This window comes from Triticum aestivum, chromosome 5A (assembly GCF_018294505.1).
Source record: "Triticum aestivum cultivar Chinese Spring chromosome 5A, IWGSC CS RefSeq v2.1, whole genome shotgun sequence".
Classification (NCBI taxonomy): Eukaryota; Viridiplantae; Streptophyta; class Magnoliopsida; order Poales; family Poaceae; genus Triticum; species Triticum aestivum.
In genome coordinates, this window is record NC_057806.1 from 31,226,606 (window position 1) to 31,246,985 (window position 20,380).

Here is a 20,380-nt window from a genome sequence, read left to right on the forward strand (position 1 = left end):
ACGTCTAACTGAGCCAGTTAGTTAGATGCGTACACTTGGTGTAGTAGGATCTTTATTTAGTTTGATGCATACACTTGTTCTTTTTGGTAGCCCTTTTGTAATGATGGCTGATGTTTGGTTTGGAAGAGAGAGCTGCGTCTTCACTCTTCTGGCCTGCTTACTGCTTCTGTTGCACCCCCAGCCCTGGTTGCTGCTGCTGCTGTTTTCAATGTACAATCAGTAGTATATTTCGTCTGTTGGTTGAATAAATGTGTTGTTAGAACGACAAACACAATGTTTTGGAAGTCGTTGCACGGTTCGATCCTTTAGTGCCCCGTACCGTACGTAGCGCATACTATTTATCGTACGGAACACATTTTTTTTGAAACTCGGAACACATTTTCCACTTGTTGATAACATGCAGCCCACTGATGAAGGCCCAATAGAGAAGCCCATAATTAACTGGAAGGGAGGCTCTCACATGAATCCGGCCCAGGTACATGCTCATGGTCCCCTAAACATAAATAAGTAAATAAATAAATAAAGCTAAATGCTCATGCACCAGTTCTTTGGGAAAATAGGTAGCCCAGTATTTCTTTTTGAAGAATACCCAAGCTAGGCCTATTTTTTCTCCGAATTACTGGGCTGCAAATCTTTCAAGACGAGGAGGGATGCATTCCGGCCTGGCTTAAGAGTATGGTTAATGTCTGTTAAAAGTAATATCAAAAGGGGTTGAAAATTCCAAAAAATTTATAGCAAATGGGATATAAGTTTCTTTTTTGTTTTTGTTCTTCACTGATATCTTATACGTATTTCATTGGATTTAACATGACATAGTACTAATTTATTTTTAAATTTGTTTTAGTATGGCTATTAATTTTTGGATTAAGAATATTTCGTTCCCCAGCAAAAATTTGCGAATTTTCAAAATTTCCCACATATTTAGTTAGTTTTTGATCGTGGTACTGACCAGAAAATGGCCAGCAATTCTAAAAATGGAAAACGGGCTGCAATAAATTCCATATGAATTAGAAAATGAGTAAAAATTATAAAAATAATAGCAAATGGGTTGTACACGCCACAGATTTCGAGGCTGACTTGTTTACGCAAGGCTTTGTCAGTGAACACACGATTCTAGCAGCAGTTAGTGTTGGATGTCCATCCAACGGCCGACGTGCTTCTTCAATCTCTGATCTTCCTGCTCCAGCCGCCTAAACTAGTGCCGGCGGGACTGCCTGCTCCCTCCTCTTGTGGCCCGCTGTGATGCCGCGCAGGCTTCCCCGGCCCACCCTACTCCCTCCGCTGGCCTGGCCGCACGCAATCAACTGCCTCCTTATTACGCGAAAAAAATGATTCCTCCCACTAACATCTAGGGCGCACCGGTTGGGAGGCTGACCTGTGGGCCTACTAAGTTGACGCGTACGCAGGGCTTGTCAACTTAGTCAACAAACGATTCTAGCAGCAGTAACCGTTGGATTTGAATCGAACGGTCCTGCTGCTTCTTCAATCGCTGCTCTTCTTGCACCAGCCGCCCAAACCAGCGCCGGGGAGACCGCCTGCTCCTGCCTCCAGTGGCCGGCTGTGCTGCCGATGAGGCCTCATCGCCCCCTACTACTCCCACCGCTAGCCAGGCCCTGCGGCGACGGCAGCCTCACACCGCAGTCGAACCAGTGAACCCTCGTACTCCTCTCCGCGTGGGCATCCACTGCCGCGTCTTCCCCGGCTCCGCGTCGTCCCCTTCCTAGGCCTCGCCGTCATCCACCGCCTTGGTGCTCTCGGTGCGGCGTGGTCAACGTGGTCAACGACATTCCATCGGAAGAGTACTGTACGTGGAGAGGCTGACAGCTGGGTCCACGGCCACAGCCCATTTTTTTGTGATTTGCCAAGTAAGTCGCTTTGTCAGGCCTGTTGGGCTGCAAATCTTTCAAGACGAGGAGAGCTTTCATTCGGCTGGCCGAGAAAATGGCCCATCAGTAATGAGAAATGGGCTGTACATTTTTAAAACACATCAAACCGCAATTAGTTTCAAATATCTTTTTTTCATTTCGAGATTTGAAATTACATTAATTTTTATGCGAGGAGAATTTGTTGGATTTTATATTGATATACATTTATTTTTAAAATCAGTTTGAATGTGAGTCGAAATTTCGGGATTAAAAACAGTTCGGACCGCACCGAAATATGCAAAATTTCGTATAATTTTTTAACCGTGGCCACAATATGGGCTGTAATGCTAACAAAAAGAATATGGGCTCCAAAAAAACCTTAATAATTAGCAAATGGGCTGTAAATTATTAGAAATAATGGCAGATGGGATGTATGCTGTTTTCCACAGATTTGAGGCTTTCCTAAAAAAAGGTTGACGCACAAGCAGTGACTGTTGGATGGCCATCCAACGGCCGTCGTGCTTCTTCAATCTCTGCTCTTCCTGCTCCAGCCGCTCAAACAGGCGCCAGCGGGACTGCCTGCTCCCTCCTCCCCGCGGTCGGCTCTGCTGCCGCGCAGGCCTCACCGCCCCACCGTACTCCCATCGCTGGCCTAGCCATCCCTCTACTCACCCACACCTGCTGTTATTCTCCGGCGACGGCAGACGAACCAGTAAACCCTCGTACAGTCGTACTCCCCTCCGTGTGGGAAACAACTGCCGAGTCTTCCCTGCCTCTGTGTCGTTCCCTTCCTAGGCCTCGCCGTCGTCCACCGCCCTGGTGCTCTCGGCGCGGCCTGGTCAACGTGGTCAACGACCGACATGCATCTGAAGTGGACTTTACATGGAGAGGCCGACAGCTGGGTCCACGGCCGCACGCAAGGAAATGCCTCCTTATTACGCGCAAAATAATGATTCCTCCACCTGACATCAGGGACCCACCGAAAGGGCCTCTGTATTTCGCAAAAAAAATGTTACCGCCACTGACAGCTCGGACCCACCAGCTATATCTTTGCACGCAAGGAAGTGCCTTCTTATTACGCATAAAAAGATGAATACTCCCCCTGTTAGCTGGGACCCAGTATAGTGGCAGGCTGACTTGTGGGCCTACTAAGTTGACGAGGACGGACAGCTTTGTCAACTTAGTCAATATGCACGATTCTAGCTCCAGTGAGAGTATGATGTCCATCCAACGGCTGTAGTGCTTCTTCAACCTCTGGTCTTCTTGCTCCAGCCGCCCAAACCAGCGCTGGTCGTGCCTCGTGCTCCTGCCTCCCGTGGCCGGCTGCGATGCGGCGGAGGCCTCACCGCCCCCCTACTACTCCCACCAGTGGCCAGGCCATCCCTCTACTCACCCACACCCCTTGTTATTCTGCGGCGACGGCAGCCTCACACTGCAGCGAACCAGTGAACCCTCGTACTCCTCTACGCGTGGGCATCCACTGCCGCGTCTTCCCCGGCTTCTCGTCGTCCCCTTCCTAGGCCTCGTCGTCGTCCACCGCCCTGGTGCTCTCGGCGCGGTGTGGTCAACGTGGTCAAGGAACGGCTTCCATCGGACATGGACTGTACGTGGAGAGGCTGACAGCTAGGTCCACGGCCGCAACAAGGAAGTTGTTGGGGAACGTAGTAATTTCAAAAATTTCCTACGCACACGCAAGATCATGGTGATGCATAGCAACGAGAGGGGAGAGTGTGATCTACGTACCCTTGTAGACCGACAGTGGAAGCGTTAGCACAACGGGGTTGATGTAGTCGTACGTCTTCACGGCCCGACCGATCAAGCACCGAAACTACGGCACCTCCGAGTTTTAGCACACGTTCAGCTCGATGACGATCCCCGGACTCCGATCCAGCAAAGCGTCGGGGAAGAGTTCCGTTAGCACGACGGCGTGGTGACGATCTTGATGTACTACCGTCGCAGGGCTTCGCCTAAGCACCGTTACAATATTATCGAGGATTATGGTGGAAGGGGGCACTGCACACGGCTAAGAATATGATCACGTGGATCAACTTGTGTGTCTATGGGGTGCCCCCTGCCCCCGTATATAAAGGAGTGGAGGAGGGGAGGGCTGGCCCTCTCTATGGAGCGCCCTAGGGGAGTTCTACTCCCACCAGGAATAGGATTCCCCCTTTCCTAGTCCAACTAGGAGTCCTTCCATGTAGTAGGAGTAGGAGACAAGGAAGGGGAAGAGGGAAGAGAAGGAAGGAGGGGGCGCAGCCCCTTCCCCTAGTCCAATTCAGACTAGGCCTTGGGGGGGGCGCGCGGCCTGCCTCTCCCTCTCCCCTAAAGCCCAATAAGGCCCATATACTTCTTCTCCCGTATTCCCGTAACTCCCCGGTACTCCGAAAAATACCCGAACCACTCGGAACCTTTCCAATGTCCGAATATAGTCGTCCAATATATCGATCTTTATGTCTCGACCATTTCGAGACTCCTCGTCATGTCCCCGATCTCATCCGGGACTCTGAACTCCTTCGGTACATCAAAACTCATAAACTCATAATATAACTGTCATCGAAACCTTAAGCGTGCGGACCCTACGGGTTCGAGAACAATGTAGACATGACCGAGACACATCTCCGATCAATAACCAATAGCGAAACCTGGATGCTCATATTGGCTCCTATATATTCTACGAAGATCTTTATCGGTCAGACCACATAACAACATACGTTGTTCCCTTTGTCATCGGTATGTTACTTGCCCGAGATGCGATTGTCGGTATCTCAATACCTAGTTCAATCTCGTTACCGGCAAGTCTCTTTACTCGTTCCGTAATACATCATCTCGCAACTAACTTATTAGTTGCAATGCTTGCAAGGCTTATGTGATGTGCATTACCGAGAGGGCCCAGAGATACCTCTCCGACAATCGGAGTGACAAATCCTAATCTCGAAATACGCCAACCCAACATGTACCTTTGGAGACACCTGTAGAGCTCCTTTATAATCACCCAATTATGTTGTGACGTTTGGTAGCACACAAAGTGTTCCTCCGGTAAACGGGAGTTGCATAATCTCATAGTCATAGGAACATGTATAAGTCATGAAGAAAGCAATAGCAACATACTAAATGATCGAGTGCTAAGCTAACGGAATGGGTCAAGTCAATCACATCATTCTCCTAATGATGTGATCCCGTTAATCAAATAACAACTCTTTGTCTATGGTTAGGAAACATAACCATCTTTGATTAATGAGCTAGTCAAGTGGAGGCATACTAGTGACACTCTGTTTGTCTATGTATTCAAACATGTATTATGTTTCCGGTTAATACAATTCTAGCATGAATAATAAACATTTATCATGAAATAAGGAAATAAATAATAACTTTATTATTGCCTCTAGGGCATATTTCCTTCAGAAGTGCCTCCTTATTACATGCAAAATAATTATTCCTCCACCTGACAGCGGGGACCCACCGGACGGGCCACTGTATTTCGCCCCCCTGACTGCTGGGACCAACCAGCTACATCTTCGGACGCAAGGAAGTGCCTGACACTTGTGACCCAGCTGGTCGAAGCGTATGTAGCGTTGTCATTCTGGTCGCGAACGTGTACGTACATATATACTGGTGGATGTAGAGGCGCGCACGTGTCGTAGTAGAGGCGGCCAGGGTGCAAGAAAGAAAATACGGCCATGTATGTGTACATACGGGCGGGGTCTCGAACGCCTACTCGCGCATACGTACGGCCAGGGCTCGTGTACATGGTTGGGTCGGAACAGAGAAACAGCATCGTCGTCGTGTTCATGGGGAGGCAACGGAATGCGTCGTGTTCATGGGGAGGTAACGGAATGCGTCGTGTTCATGGGGAGGCAACGGAATGCGTCATGTTCATCGGGAGGGCTTGGATGGAACAAGCGATGGAAACGAGGCCTGGCGTACCGTAGAACGGAGAAAACAGCCTTGTGTTTGACCGGCCACGTTCGAAACGCGATCCTATTCATCGGGAGGGGTCTGGCGTACCGTAAAACGGAGGAAACAGACCTCCTACGGTCGAAACGGGGGTGTTGTTGATCGGGAGGGGTGTGGCGTACCACAAAACGGAGGAAACAGACTTGTGTTGGAGCACTACGGTCGAAACGGGGGTCCTGTTCATCGGGAGGGGTGTGGCGTACCGCAAAACGGGACTCCATGGGATACTGTTCATCTCAACCGTCGACCTCCTCCAGCCTCCACGGGCTCCTGTTCATCCAGCCTCCACGGGCTCCTGTTCATCCATCCTCCACGGGCATCCTGTTCATCCAGCCTCCACCGCGCGCTACTCCACCGGCTACTGTTCAACCACCCCTCCACCGTCTACTGTTCATCTAGCCCTCCACACCACGGGGTCCTGTTCAACCACCCCTGCACGGGCACCCCTCCACCGTCTACTGTTCATCCAGCCCTCCACACCACGGGGTCCTGTTCAACCACCCCTCCACCGTCTACTGTTCATCCAGCCCTCCACACCACGGGGTCCTATTCATCCACCCCTCCACGGGCACCCCTCCACCGTCTATTGTTTATCCAGCCCTCCACCACACCACGGGGTCCTGTTCATCCAGAGGCAACGCCACCGCTCACTGTTCATCCAAACCCTCCCGCAACACTCACTGTTCATCCCATCGACCGGCTTCAGTTAGCAGCAGCAGCGAAGGAATCGCTCGATCGGGTTCAGTTAACAGCCATCGATCTATCGCTCGGGTTCAGTAACGCGTAGCCTGCAGTGCAATCGCTCGGGTTCAGTTAGAGACCAATGCCTCGCTCGGGTTCAGTTAGAGCCAACGCCTCGCAGACACGCGCGTACGTTTACGAGAGAAACGCGCATCGCTCGGCCCCTGACCTCCCACCGTAACCGGGAACTCCCCGAAAGTTTCCTCCCCCTCGCTTCTACCACGGTTTTTTCCGTCATGGACGGCCCAAAGAATGTCATGCAACTGCGTCTCCGGCCCGCCCAGGACGAAAAGCCCATTTCCTTTCATGATTTTTTGTCATAGAAGTAGGACCCCACCACATCTATGATGATACCGGGTTTTGTCACAATTATCGTCATAGAAGTGTCATATGTATGACATATTTTTTTTTCGTTTGGCCCAAAATGTCACGGATGTGTCTTTTTTTTTGTAGTGCAATCAACAATGGTACACTATTTGTACTAGCTTCACATGCTGCACTATCTCTACATCTACGCATGTAATACAACAAGTTTTAAACTTAAGACCCGCCACCCACCATCACAATGAACACTTTTTAACCAAGCACAGACTCCAGGAAATTTGGCCACGGTGTGAGGTGGGCCATATGTTAATGTGTTTGATGTACGCAACCAGCACCTCGAATCATCGATACTACTAGTACTATATAGTAGGGTGGCATGGGCCAGAGCAAGCATTCACGCCCAGGAGTACGGCACACGCCACCAGCACGACTTCCATCTGACACCATATCTCTTGGATTCCACGCTACAGCTATCTCTTCAACCTCGCCATTTCTCTAACTCAGCCATCGCACGGCGGGCGAGGTGGGGGTTTGCCGATAGTCGGTTTCCTCAACTGCGGTCCCACTTGTAAGGCCAACTCCAATGCACGACCCCAAACGGACCTCCGTTTTGCCTGGATTCTGTCCATTTGGGTAGGGCAATGGGGTCATGTCCGGGCCATTTCTCAGATGCGGTAGTCGTGCGCCCAACGCGTGGACCATCCCGGCCGCGTACATTTTTCTTTGCAAACACATATCTTTTTTATCATTGATTTTTGGTACATGGAAATACATCACCAAAATTTGACTAGAAAAGCAAGACCAAAGAAAACAAGAACCACAAGAATATATTTTAGAAGACTAGGAAATTGCCCGTGCGTTGCAACGGGTACATAAATATTTTATATTTAATCAATGTGATTTATTTAGCATGGTTCTCGCATTGTGCTACAGAACCGAAATAAGAGATGCGAGATCACAATTTGTCAAATGAGTACACAATCAACTATCATTTTTCTTTTTTCAGCTATGACACAAAGCAACGTCCAATCTTTCAATTCCCATTTCAATTATATTGGCAATATAGCTATATTTCTAGTGGTTACAATACCAATAGTGCACTGAAGTGCACCATATAGTCATACCACACACATCAATTCACAAGAAACTGATTTGAATATGTGAAAGTAAAAAAAGGGAAAATCTAGTATACCTTTGGCACCCGCAAAAGAATCAGTAGAACTTTGGATCAAAAAAGTACATCGGAAGGTCTTGTTAGTTGCAACTCTTGCACAAGAGTACTCCTTATGCAAGCCAAAAATATATTGGCAGCGTGTGCTTATCTAATAGATCAAGGGCAAGCAAAAGCAATCGTTCCCAGATGCCCTGAATCTTCCTCAGCAAAGACCTTGCATTTCAAGTTGTTGCAGTAGAGAATCACCATGTATGTTGCCGCCTACACGCCCCTGCAGTAGCAAATAATGCACACCGGCTCAATATAGGGAGTTGCAGAGAGAAAGCGAGCTGCCGCTCTACTCACATCCAGTAATAAGTATGTTCTTTTTAAGTAGAAGGGATGAGATTAATTAGATTTTTCACTTTTGTATATTGGCACCTTGAATTCCAGTGGTTCTTGCACTTATTTTTGGTCGGGCTACACTATCATGTTCACAATGGAACACAATGTCTATACCTTTACATAAAAATCTACAGGGGAATATGAGCTGCCAACCATCGTTCATGTACACTTTGATCTGAGAACCTGCTGTAGGCAAGTGAAAACTGTTTCTGAATTTCAGAAACGAAATGGAAAAGAGGGTATGTGTTATATACCTTCAGAGTTTGTCTTCATCGAAAACCTTTCCAAGTGAAAAACTATGAATTAAGAAACTGTATTTATAATGCACAAACATTCTCTTCATAAAAATCCATGCATTAACCATCGGGGAGCTCTTCCATATCCTTGCAAAAGTAGTGTGGTTATGTTATCAACAACTGAAGAGAACACGTATATTTATCTTAGCATCCCAGTGGCAAGGATAAATATTAAGAAACAATATGCACTATAACGCAACTAATTAATCAGAGCAATTCACTTCCTGTAACCGAAGATCTATAAATAGTAGGTATTCAATCACACTACAATCACAACTGCATATGCATCTCGAATGCCACCATTTGAGCATCATGCACGCCTAGCCAACAAATTGATTATAGTTCAATAAAACTGAAGCAGGTCCCCTTGGAGTAACACCTTTGCAAGGCATGGTTTTCTGACAAATGACGATTGAGACTACAACCAAAGGAACAGAAGTACCAAACTAAAAGTTTTCACATATCGCATTGTGTGCTATGGGAGCTTGCCGAGGGTAGGGCTTTCCTTGAGCCTATGACAAGTGGTTTGAGATTAAGCTTGCGGACAGTTTTGGCTGTGATAGACATTACCTATTGATGCTATGGTAGGCAAGGAACAAAAGAAAAAGCAAACACATCCTACATTAGACCTGATCGCATGGGCAGTCGAGCTGCCGCTCTAGGAAACCTTGGGTGCATATGAGCCAGAGGGGCTGTCCGCTACCCATCAGTGGTCATCGGTGCTGTGACCCTTCTTGCTGCAAGGGTGGATTAAGGAGTTGTCGTCGTTGCTGGAAGGTCCTTGGTGGAGGACATGGGAGAAGATGGTGGTATGGAGAGGAGACTCTTCCTGGCTCGATTGCCACTGGTCTTGTTCCCTGGAGAGCGGGACAAGAGTAGGTGACCACCGATTGTTTGAGGCCTCTCTCAATTGGCTCTCGCACTGCCGACCGTCATCGCCCCTCGTTCCCTGGTGACACCATCGCCAATGGTTGTAGAAAGGGAGAAGAGATGGCTGGGCGTACGTCAAGAGATAGTTGAGAAGAGGTGCCGACCTGCAAGAGCTCGTTGTCATCTGCATCACGTATTGCCGCCGCCGCCGTCTCGAGAGAGACAATGAGATGTGTTTCAGGAGGAAAATAGGGTTAGTGGAGAGAAAGCTGAGGGGATTGAGGGGAGGGGTCGAACCGGTTGAGTGGACACATGGATGAAAAAACCAGCGAAAGGGTAAACGAAAAAATTCGATGGAGGAGGGATGTGCGGGAGGAGGGCAGACGAAGGACAACGACATAAGAGGGGAAACGGAACGCTCCGTTTCTTTTAGATAGTAGAGATATCCAACTTCCATAACTGCTCCTGTAAGTTGGATTAGTGCCTTCTCGATGCATTCATTGTTGATCTGCGGAGGCTCGATCTTGCGTGCTACTTTCTTCTTCGAGTGTAAAGAAGTAGACATTGCTTCCTCGCATCTAGTCTCATGTCTAGCCACTATTCTATCAACAAGTGCACTAGTCTCATCTCTAGCCTCTATGCTAGCTAAAAGTGCCACAACATCTACTAAATTGCGCTCTATCAATATATCGATGTACTCTTCTTCCCAATACCAAGACTTGCATCCATTCTACACAATAAAATTTTAAGTTAGCACAACAAGTCTAATCCGAGAGCACAACCAAAGCTAAAGTAGCACATACCCCATCGGTTTAGCACTTGATGAACACCCATCCGGGATGTTCCGACGTTGTAGACATGCAGCACAAGACCTTCTTTGGGCAGCGGTCGCACATAATGAGTGGCAACGGTGCACCGACAAAATTTTGGGCCAGCACCGAGCCCGACCGACCGCCATTCATGTATCTGCCGGCGGACCACCGACGGTGTAGATCCGAGCGGCTAGAGGAGGAGTCAGTAATTGCATGCGGCCTTGCGGCCTTGCCAGGGTCTTCCGGCCTGGTGCCCGGCCATTCCATGGCGCGGCGCGGCCTCCCACAAGCGGGCGAGCTCAAGCCTGACCGAATCCGCTCCAAATCCGGCCACCGGGTGCGCAAAACACGTAGCCATGGTTGGGTAGCTCCGGGGCGTCGAGGGAAAGGGGTCTGAGCAAGCGCGCGTCCGAGCTGCACACACTGGAGTTGGCCTAGCGGCGTGGCGGACCAACCGTGTGGGGGTGCGAAGTGGCTTCGCTCGTGTGGGGGACGGAAGCCATCTCGCACGGGCGCTAGGCCTGACAGGACGGCCTTGTCGTCAGTGTGTGACCTCTGTGGCAACCGTCCGCTCCCCACTAGCCTCTTCGTTGACATGTGGTCCCGTTCCCACATGTCAGTGACACGACGGCTAGTCCTTTTGTACAATTTCCAAGCGGATGTCTATGTAGGCCGGGGCGCCTCTTTGTGTACCGTGGCAACCGTCCACCGACTCTTCATCTTTCCCTCTTGATTTGGAACTGTTGTCACACGCTCTTCCTCCCTCCTCCATTTGCCTTCACCCTTCCTTCTGCCAATGTTCGATCATCTTCTCCATGGAGGGAACAGACCTGAAACGACCCCGTTATTCCTGCCTCGATCTGAATGATGATGTGGTGGAGGAACTCATTGATTGGTGCGACGTCATCACCTCGGCTAGCATGGCAGGTTCGTTCAAGACCATTCTCGACTCAACTAATAACATCATTACAACGAACCCAAGGGTCCAGGAGCGGTTTGATCTCCCCTATCTTCTTCACCGTGACCCTGCTCACTGGCGCGTGGACGACGGAGGCCTCGCCTTGTGCAAGTTGGTGCCGCTTGATAATGATACGTGTGATGTTAAGATTCCATCACTTGAAAGCTTGGGCAGGCTCAAATGGAGATTGGGTTGCTTATATTGGGTCCAACTGCGAGTGGGAACTTGTGAATGTGTACACTCATCACCGGGTTCCACTTCCAAAAATCTCAGACTGCCCAGAGGTTGACCACACCGGTTATGACCGTACTTTCAACTACAGTCATGCCGACTGTCATCTACAGAAGATAGCAATTTGTCAAGTTCCCGACCACTCTTGGTTTTAATGGAATATGTAGTTGTTGCTATCTTTGACAAGCTTGTTGCCTTCCTTCATAGTTCAACTGGATGGATATTGCTCAAAAATCAGTTTCTATACAAGGATGAGTACTGTGATGCAATTCAATACGAGGGTCTTGTGTTTGCTGCCACCACTCGCGACACTGTTTTTGCATGGAATCCTTACGCTTTCGGTACATTTGTCTTCCATCGTAATTATAATTGTTTCATCCACATGCAGGCGGGTTAGCTAGTTTCCCATTACTAATTAACCTTCTTGTGTTTCCAAGGTCCTGTGAACATTCCACCACCTATACTTGAAAAAAATTATAACCAAGGGGAGATGACTATGATGATGATCACGAGCATGAGGACCCATATACTCGGTGGCGCCTGGCAACTTATTCCGATGGATCACCTCTTCTTGTCTGTATACAGGGCAACGCTGATGTGACTAAGGAAGCAGGTGTTATTTCCCATGGTCGCACTCTCTGGACCTATTCCAACATCCATTGCAGGGTATTCGGGATGGATACTACTGTGCTAGCGTCAACACCTTCTCCCTGGTTTAGTATTGATACTCTTGGAGGAAACTCGCTCTTCCTTGGACAAAACTATCCAATCATGGTGAAAGGCGATCCAACTGCTGTTGACACAACATTACTACCATTTATGAGAAGCAATTGTATCTATACCTCGGATGTTGCTATGCTTCCCTACCGTGGCTATCACAATAGGGTCATGAAATAGGCCGCTTCAGCCTGGATGATCAGTCTTGCGTTGGTCTCGAGATTGACAGTAGCTGGCCCTTCCGAGACAAACTCTTCTGGTTCAAAGCAAGTGTTTCCAACACTGAGGAGTGGTTGATCTGAAGTTCATTTCATTGCTTGTTATTTGTTGTGTGATGAAAACTTTAGTATTTACTAGAATGTTTTGTTGGAACTAATCTATAACCCAACATGTATCCTTGTTGCCGTTCTGTGTTGATGACTTGTTGTATGTAATGAATGGTACATTTGCATATGCATGTCATAAACTCAATTTATAAATGGTTTTCGACTCACTTCTTGGAGTGTTAGTGCCGTAGTAGTATAGCCAGCATCCGCAGTAGTATGAAGTTGCCATATCACATAGAGCCAACCAATAGTTAGGTGTCGCACGGAGGCCGAGAAATATGGTGATAGCGTGACTGCGTGAGGTGGGCTTGTACGTAGTATGATGTTCACACAGGGCTTGCCGTGTTTCCTACTCCTCCGGTCTGCCTCCTTTTGCCGACACGTGGGACATCCAGCATCCAGGTCATGTCATGCAAGAAAATGGAGTGCTAGTTGAAGCCACGTGATGTGCATCTTGGGTTAAACTGTAAATAGAATCTTACTACTCTTGAGTAACTCCAAAAGCGGCCACCGAAGATCTTTATTGGATTTGTTTTTCATCACCAGCACATCGAGGTGAAAGATGTGCAGGTTCAGTGGGTCCTCTTGCGTTTTCAGTGGCATGTGGGACCGCATGTGAGCAAACAGACGATGGAATCCGCACGTCTCCTGGCTGGCTGAGAAGAGAGATAGAGGAGGGCTGAGCATGGACTCCAGGAAATTTATTGTACGTAACCAGCACCTCGATATAGGCTCGATATAGTGGGGTGGCATGGGCAATAATGTAATGCCCCGAGACCGATGTGCCAGGTGTCCTCCAGTTATTCGCTGTTGTTGCCTTGTCTTTGCTTGCATGTCATGCATTGCATATCATGTCATCTTGTGCATTTCATTTTGCATACATGTTCGTCTCATGCATCCGAGCATTTTCCCCGTTGTCCATTTTGCAATCCGGCGCTCCTATGTCACCCGGTGTCCTTTTCTACCTCTTTTCATGTGCGGGTGTTAAACGTTCTCGTATTGGACCGATACTTGTCATGCGGCCTTGGTTTACTACCGGTAGACCGCTTGTCAAGTTTCGTGCCATTTGGACTTCGTTTGATACTCCAACGGTTAACCGAGGGACCGAGAAGGCCTCGTATGTGTTGCAGCCCAACACCCCTCCAAAGTGGCCCAAAACCCACCTAAACCTCCTCCATCACCTCGGTCATTCGATCACGATCGCGTGGCCAAAAACCGCACCTCATTTGGACTCTCCTAGCTCCCCCTACCTATAAATATGTGTATCCCTCTGAATTTCTCGCGCAGGCAAACCCTAGATCCAACTCCCTCTGCGCCGCCGGACATGTCCGCTCGCCGCCGGACGCGTCCATTCCGCCGCCACCTCACTCCAGCGAATGAGGCGTCGCCACGTCACCCTACACCGCCGCCTCAGCCAACCCTGTGCCGCCACCTGTCGCGCCTCAGCTCTCTCCACCACGTGGCCCGCGGGGCCCAGATCGGGCCTGCGCGGGCCCGGTCGCCGCCGCCGCCGCCCGTAGGCGCTTGCCCGCCCCCACCGCCGCGCCTCCCGCCGGAATCCCGCATCGTCCTCGCTGGACCTTGTGCCGCCTGGCCGCACCACCACGCCGCGCCCCGCCACCTCGCATCCCGCGTCGCCTAGCTCCGCCGCCTCGCATCCCGTGCAGCCGCGCGCCACCGCCCGCCGCCCGGCCCTCCAGACCGCAGCGCCGCCCCGCCCGCAGGCCGCCGACCGCAGCTCGCTGTTCCCGTGCTCCGCCGTCACCAGAGTCGTGAGGTCCGCTAGAGTCGCCGGCTTCGCTCTCCTCCACCGGTCCCGGCCGGATCCCCATCTGTCTTCCGTCGTGCTGCACGGATCCGGTGGCCAGGGGGTCGGATCCTTCTCGTTCACCGCCCGTCTCCAAGGTCACCTCGGCTTTCGTGCCCTTGCCGGAGCTCGCCGGAGCTCCTCTCCGGTCAGATCCGGGGAAGATGGATCAGATCCACCAAGTCCACCAACCAAACGCGCGCCCTCGTTCCAGATCCACCCCGTCCTTGAACCGCTCCGTCTCGCGTTGACTTTTCGCGAAGTTTCCAGATTCGTAAGCCCATGTTCATCGCATCATAACTCTGCATTCGTAGCTCCGATTCGTGCGTGTAGCATATCAAAATGTTCGTCTCGATGAGTACATCATTTCATCTCATTGCATCATTTTCATTTGAGCTCATCTTGATGCCCGAAATATCGTTGGAAGAGGGCTATGTGAGTAATTTGTCAGATTTGTTTCAGCAAATGGCCTTTTGTCATTTTTGCCATGATTAATGTGTGCATGCTATGATCCTGAGCTCTACATGTGTTTTGTTATATGCCATGCCATCTTTACAGGGGTGTATGCCATGTATTTTTGTGATATTTGTGGTGACTAACACAAGCTTGCAAAGTAGCGTAATCGTTAATGCTGATTTCAGGGACTTAGAATTTCACTAAGTCATTGTCCTGATTTTGTTGTTATGACATATGTTCATGTTGTTTCCTAGTGATCCGTGCCTCTTTTGAGGATGATCAGTAAGGATGTTTTGTTAACATTGTGGTGCTCTATCCATCCATGTCTTTGTTTGAAATTATGGAGCACCCTAGCTTGAGTCAATCGAGCTCTACTTTTGCTATAAAATGTTCCTGGCAGATCGTTGACATATTTAGCGATTTTGCCGAGGATGTTGCTATTGATCCATGCATGCTATGATGTTGTTTTTGCCATTTCTAGCTTCTATGCCATGTATTCTTGTTGGGTGTATGCTTAGTTTGTCATGTCATGCTCTGTAGTGAGTGCATCGAGCTCGTAAACATGCCTACTCGTTGACTGATTTGCATGCTCCAGTTTTTCACAAAGTCTGAATCTATTTATGTTTTTGCCATGTTCACATGCTTGCAATTGTATTTTCTGATCCCTTTTGGCTCAAGGTCACTAAGGGACTTTTGTTAAGTGCTTTGAGTAGCTTCATGCCATGCCTTTCTTTGCCATGATATGTTCCTGTAGCATGTAGTTTTCATGCTCTAAAGTGTGCTTCCTGATGATAAATTCCAGACTTGTGTTAATTTCACAAAGTCTGAAACCTGTTATCATTTGCTCTTTTGCCATGCTTGTTTGAACCTGTTAATGGATGAATTAGCCGTAGCTAAGTGTTCATCTTATGTCAAGCTTCTTGAGTGGATTCCTGCCATGTATTTTGTTGCCATGTTTGAGTCATGCAGCATATTTAACTTGATGCATTTAGATGACTACTTGCTGATAATCGCAGACTGGTGCCATATTTGTTTTGCTTGCCATTTCCAAACCGTGCATCCGATTCCGGTGATCTTTATATCGATTTCAACCGAAATCACCTCACCTTTCCAGTGGAACTCTTGGATTTCCAAGTTGAGGCTAGGTGCAATCATTCCTTTGCAAATATTGCATATGCATCACATACCGCATCCCGCATATCATACCATGTTTATGTGTTGTTTGTTTACTATGTTGTGTGCTTCTTTTCGGTGTTGCTTCTTCGGGTTGGTTCCGATAACGTCGCGTTTGTGAGGACCCATTCGACTATCTATGTTTGTCTTCTTCATGGACTCGTTCTTCTTCCTTGCGGGATTTCAGGCAAGATGACCATACCCTCGAAATCACTTCTATTTTTGCTTGCTAGATGCTCGCTCTTTTGCTATGCCTATGCTGTGATACCTACCACTTACTTATCATGCCTCCCATATTGTTAAGCCAAGCCTCTAACCCACCTTGTCCTAGCAAACCGTTGTTTGGCTATGTTACCGCTTTGCTCAGCCCCTCTTATAGCGTTGTTAGTTGCAGGTGAAGATTGGAGTTTGTTCCATGTTGAAACATGGATATTTTGTTGGGATATCACAATATATCTTATTTACTTAATGCATCTATATACTTGGTAAAGGGTGGAAGGCTCGGCCTTATGCCTGGTGTTTTGTTCCACTCTTGCCGCCCTAGTTTCTGTCATACCGGTGTTATGTTCCTTGATTTTGCATTCCTTACACGGTTGGGTTATAATGGGAACCCCTTGATAGTTCGCCTTGAATAAAACTCCTCCAGCAATGCCCAACATTGGTTTTACCATTCGCCACCTAGCCTCTTTTTCTCTTGGGTTCCGTGGACTCAAGGGTCATCTTTATTAAACCCCCCGGGCCCGTGCTCCTCTGAGTGTTGGTCCAAACTAGAGCCCCTTGCAGCGCCACCTCGAGGAAACTCGAGGTCTGGTTTTAGTTGTATGGATTGCTTATCTGGTGTTGCTCTGAGAACGAGATATCTGCAGCTCCTATCAGGATGTCGGTGCATCGGGCGGTCTTGCTGGACTTGTTTTACCATTGTCGAGGATGTCTTGTAACCGGGATGCCGAGTCTGATCGGATTGTCTTGGGAGAAGGAATATCCTTCATTGACCGTGAGAGCTTGTGATGGGCTAAGTTGGGACACCCCTCTAGGGATTTGAACTTTCGAAAGTCGTGCCCGCGGTTATGGGCAGATGGGAATTTGTTAATGTCCGGTTGTAGAAAACCTAAAGTTAATCTTAGTTAAAATACATCAACCGCGTGTGTTACCGTGATGGTCTCTTCTCGGCGGAGTCCGGGAAGTGAACACGGTGTTGGAGTTATGCTTGACGTAGGTTGTTCTAGGATCACTTCTTGATCATAGTTGTTCGTTCGTGCTTTGCCTTCTCTTCTCGCTCTCTTTTGCGAATAGGTTAGCCACCATATATGCTAGTCGCTTGCTGCAGATTCACATCATACCTTTTACCTTACCCATGAGCTTAAATAGTCTTGATCGCGAGGGTGTGAGATTGCTGAGTCCCCGTGACTCACAGATACTTCCAAAACCAGTTTGCAGGTGCCGATGTTACCGAGCAGGTGACGCAACCAAGTTCAAGGGGGAGCTCGATGAAGATCTTGTCCTTTGTGTTGTTTCGTTCTAGTTGATCAGTAGTAGAGCCCAGTTGGGGTTGATCGGGGATCTGTGTAGCTTTTGGGGTAGTCTTCTTTCATTTTGGTTCCGTAGTCAGACTTTGTGTGTATCTGGATGATGTAATGCTTTATTCTTGTAATTGTGTGAAGTGGCGATTGTAAGCCAACTATGTATCTCTTTTCCCTTATTGTATTACATGGGTTGTTTGCGAAGATTACCTCACTTGCGACATTGCTTTCAATGCGGTTATGCCTCTAAGTCGTGCTTCGACACGTGGGAGATATAGCCGCATCGAGGGCGTTACACATAACTAGCAATCACGTCTAGCAGTACGGCACATGCCACCCACACGAGTCCCATCTGACACCAATTTTCTTGGAGTGCATGCTACAACCATCTCTTCTCCCTCCTGTTTTCTCAGCCATCACACGCTGGGCAGGGGCGGGGTTTGCCGATAGTCGGTTTGCTCAACTGCGGTCCAACTTGTAAGTGAAAATGCAACACAACACGCATTACCCCTTGAGTGGCGTGTCAGACCAACCGTGTGGGCAGTGGGGTGCGACGCGAACACGACAAGCTTTTCCTTTTGAACTTGTAACTTGTAAAATTTGGTTCTGCTCCATGGCGCGACCGATAGATAGAAATAACAATTTTCCCTAGAGTAATGAGAAGTTAGGTTCTGGCGCGGTTCATGCATGGAGCACATACAAAAATATGAAGTTGATGCGAAAGGTAAGATAACTACTAGTATACTAGTACATGGATTTGATGGAAAGATAAAGATACATACGGATCCATCAATGACATCCTCACGCCCTATTGCGTCGGGTCACCAACCGACGTGTGAGGAGCAGCGGCGTTGGTGGCGAGCTCAACGTGCTTCTGAACAATGCCGTCCAAGGTTGCCCTGCGGGTCAAGTAGGCCAGCGACCTATCGTCCTCCTCTGGCACGTAGTAGTCCTTGTGGACGATTTGCACGTAGACGTGGGTGATTATGTTGACGGTGTCTTGCTGCGCCAGGCGCTGCGCGGCGAGCGCGACCTCGAGGTGGACATTCTTCGGCGCGACAGCGGGCAGTCGCAGGGCTACCAGTGCATCGAAGAGGTTGTCACCATAGAGGCCATCGAGGGTGGCGGGCATCGCAGAGCCTAGGTGCGTGGGCTGGAGGAGTACATCAAGGTCATCCGTGAGCTTCTTGACAATGGTGAACTTGTCGAGGAAGCCGACAAGGACCTTGTCGAACAAGGAGACGAAGCTGTCGTCCAAGCGGCTTCTCACCCTGGCGGTCTCAAGCACGACCTGGAGACGTTCTTTGGTGTCGGGCCACAGGCCGGCGTCGTGGACTATCTGGCACAGCCGGCTGATGCTCGCGCTCAGCGCCTCCATGGGTCTAGCTTCTGGTCAACTGATCTTGCGATCGGAATGATCACTCTTGCCCTTGGTTAGGGTGCATAGGTGTGTTGGATTTCATAGATTGGACTGGCGGGGAGCCTTTATATGAGAAGTGTAGACTGCATTGAATTCATGTGCATGTTGGCCATCTACTCCTCATCCCTCTACTGCACCTGCCTTTGGCTGTATGACAGGTGGGCCAGCCACCTGTTGGTCCCACGTGTCATACAACCAAAGGCAGGTGTAGTAAGTCAATGAAGTTGTGTCCCCCTCCGTACCGGTGCAGTATAGTCATCTCACCGGACCTCTAGTTGGGGCCAAATGAGAGAACTTTGATGTTTACTGGTTTATTGGTCCCCTTTGCATTTTGCGCTAAGTTTTGACCTTTGATTTAACTAATAAAATGTTAATGCATGTAACCAAAAATGTTGTGTAATCCCAAAACACTTAGGCACGGTACATTAACTCCCTCCTCATTTCTTATTTCGTGACATATCAACCAATGAGAGATGTGGGCCGTGCATGCTTTCAATGACTTGAGACTACCAAACATGACATGCAGTGGTTAGTTCATTGCATGTAATCCTATTAATTAGCAAAAAGACATTAAGTTCTCTCGCCGATAGGAATAAAACAATACACCATGTATTGATTTATAGAGGGAGTAGTACATCTTTTGTGACCTGCATTACTAGATATTGCTAGTCAAATACTAAATCCAGATGGACGTGGTAGTACTACTAAATCCAGATGGTGGTGATAGTACTAGTAATAGTACTACCAGTGTACTAGTAGCATTGTACTACACGTTGGTTAAATTATTATGTGCTGCCCCTCACAGTGAAGTGACAAGACCCTGCACCGGATATGACACCTGAGTATAGGCGCCGTGTTCGGCATACCATAGTCAGCCTCACCGTCTGCAATCACTATCATCATGGCTGTAGAGCTAGCCTGCTTACAACTAGCCGTGTTCAACATAATTTCCCGTGCATAGATGCCCGTGCATTGCACGGAACACCAAGATTGGGGGTGGACGGCACCGGCAGCGGCCATCGTGCTAGATTTTTCCACGGCCTTCTAGATGGGGTGGGGAGGAGATAAGGCTGATTGTGAGAGACAAGGAGTTGTTTGTAAATAGGGAACAAGTGCGGGCATCTTTTTGCAAAACCGGAGAAGTTTGGTTTGTATGCGTCAGATCTAGATCCGACGGCTATTGGTGAAAGATGGCAGGAACAACTGAAGGAAATATGCCCTAGAGGCAATAATAAAGTTATAATTTTTTTCCTTATATCATGATAAATGTTTATTATTCATGCTAGAATTGTATTAACCGGAAACATAATACATGTGTGAATACATAGACAAAAACAGAGAGTCACTAGTAT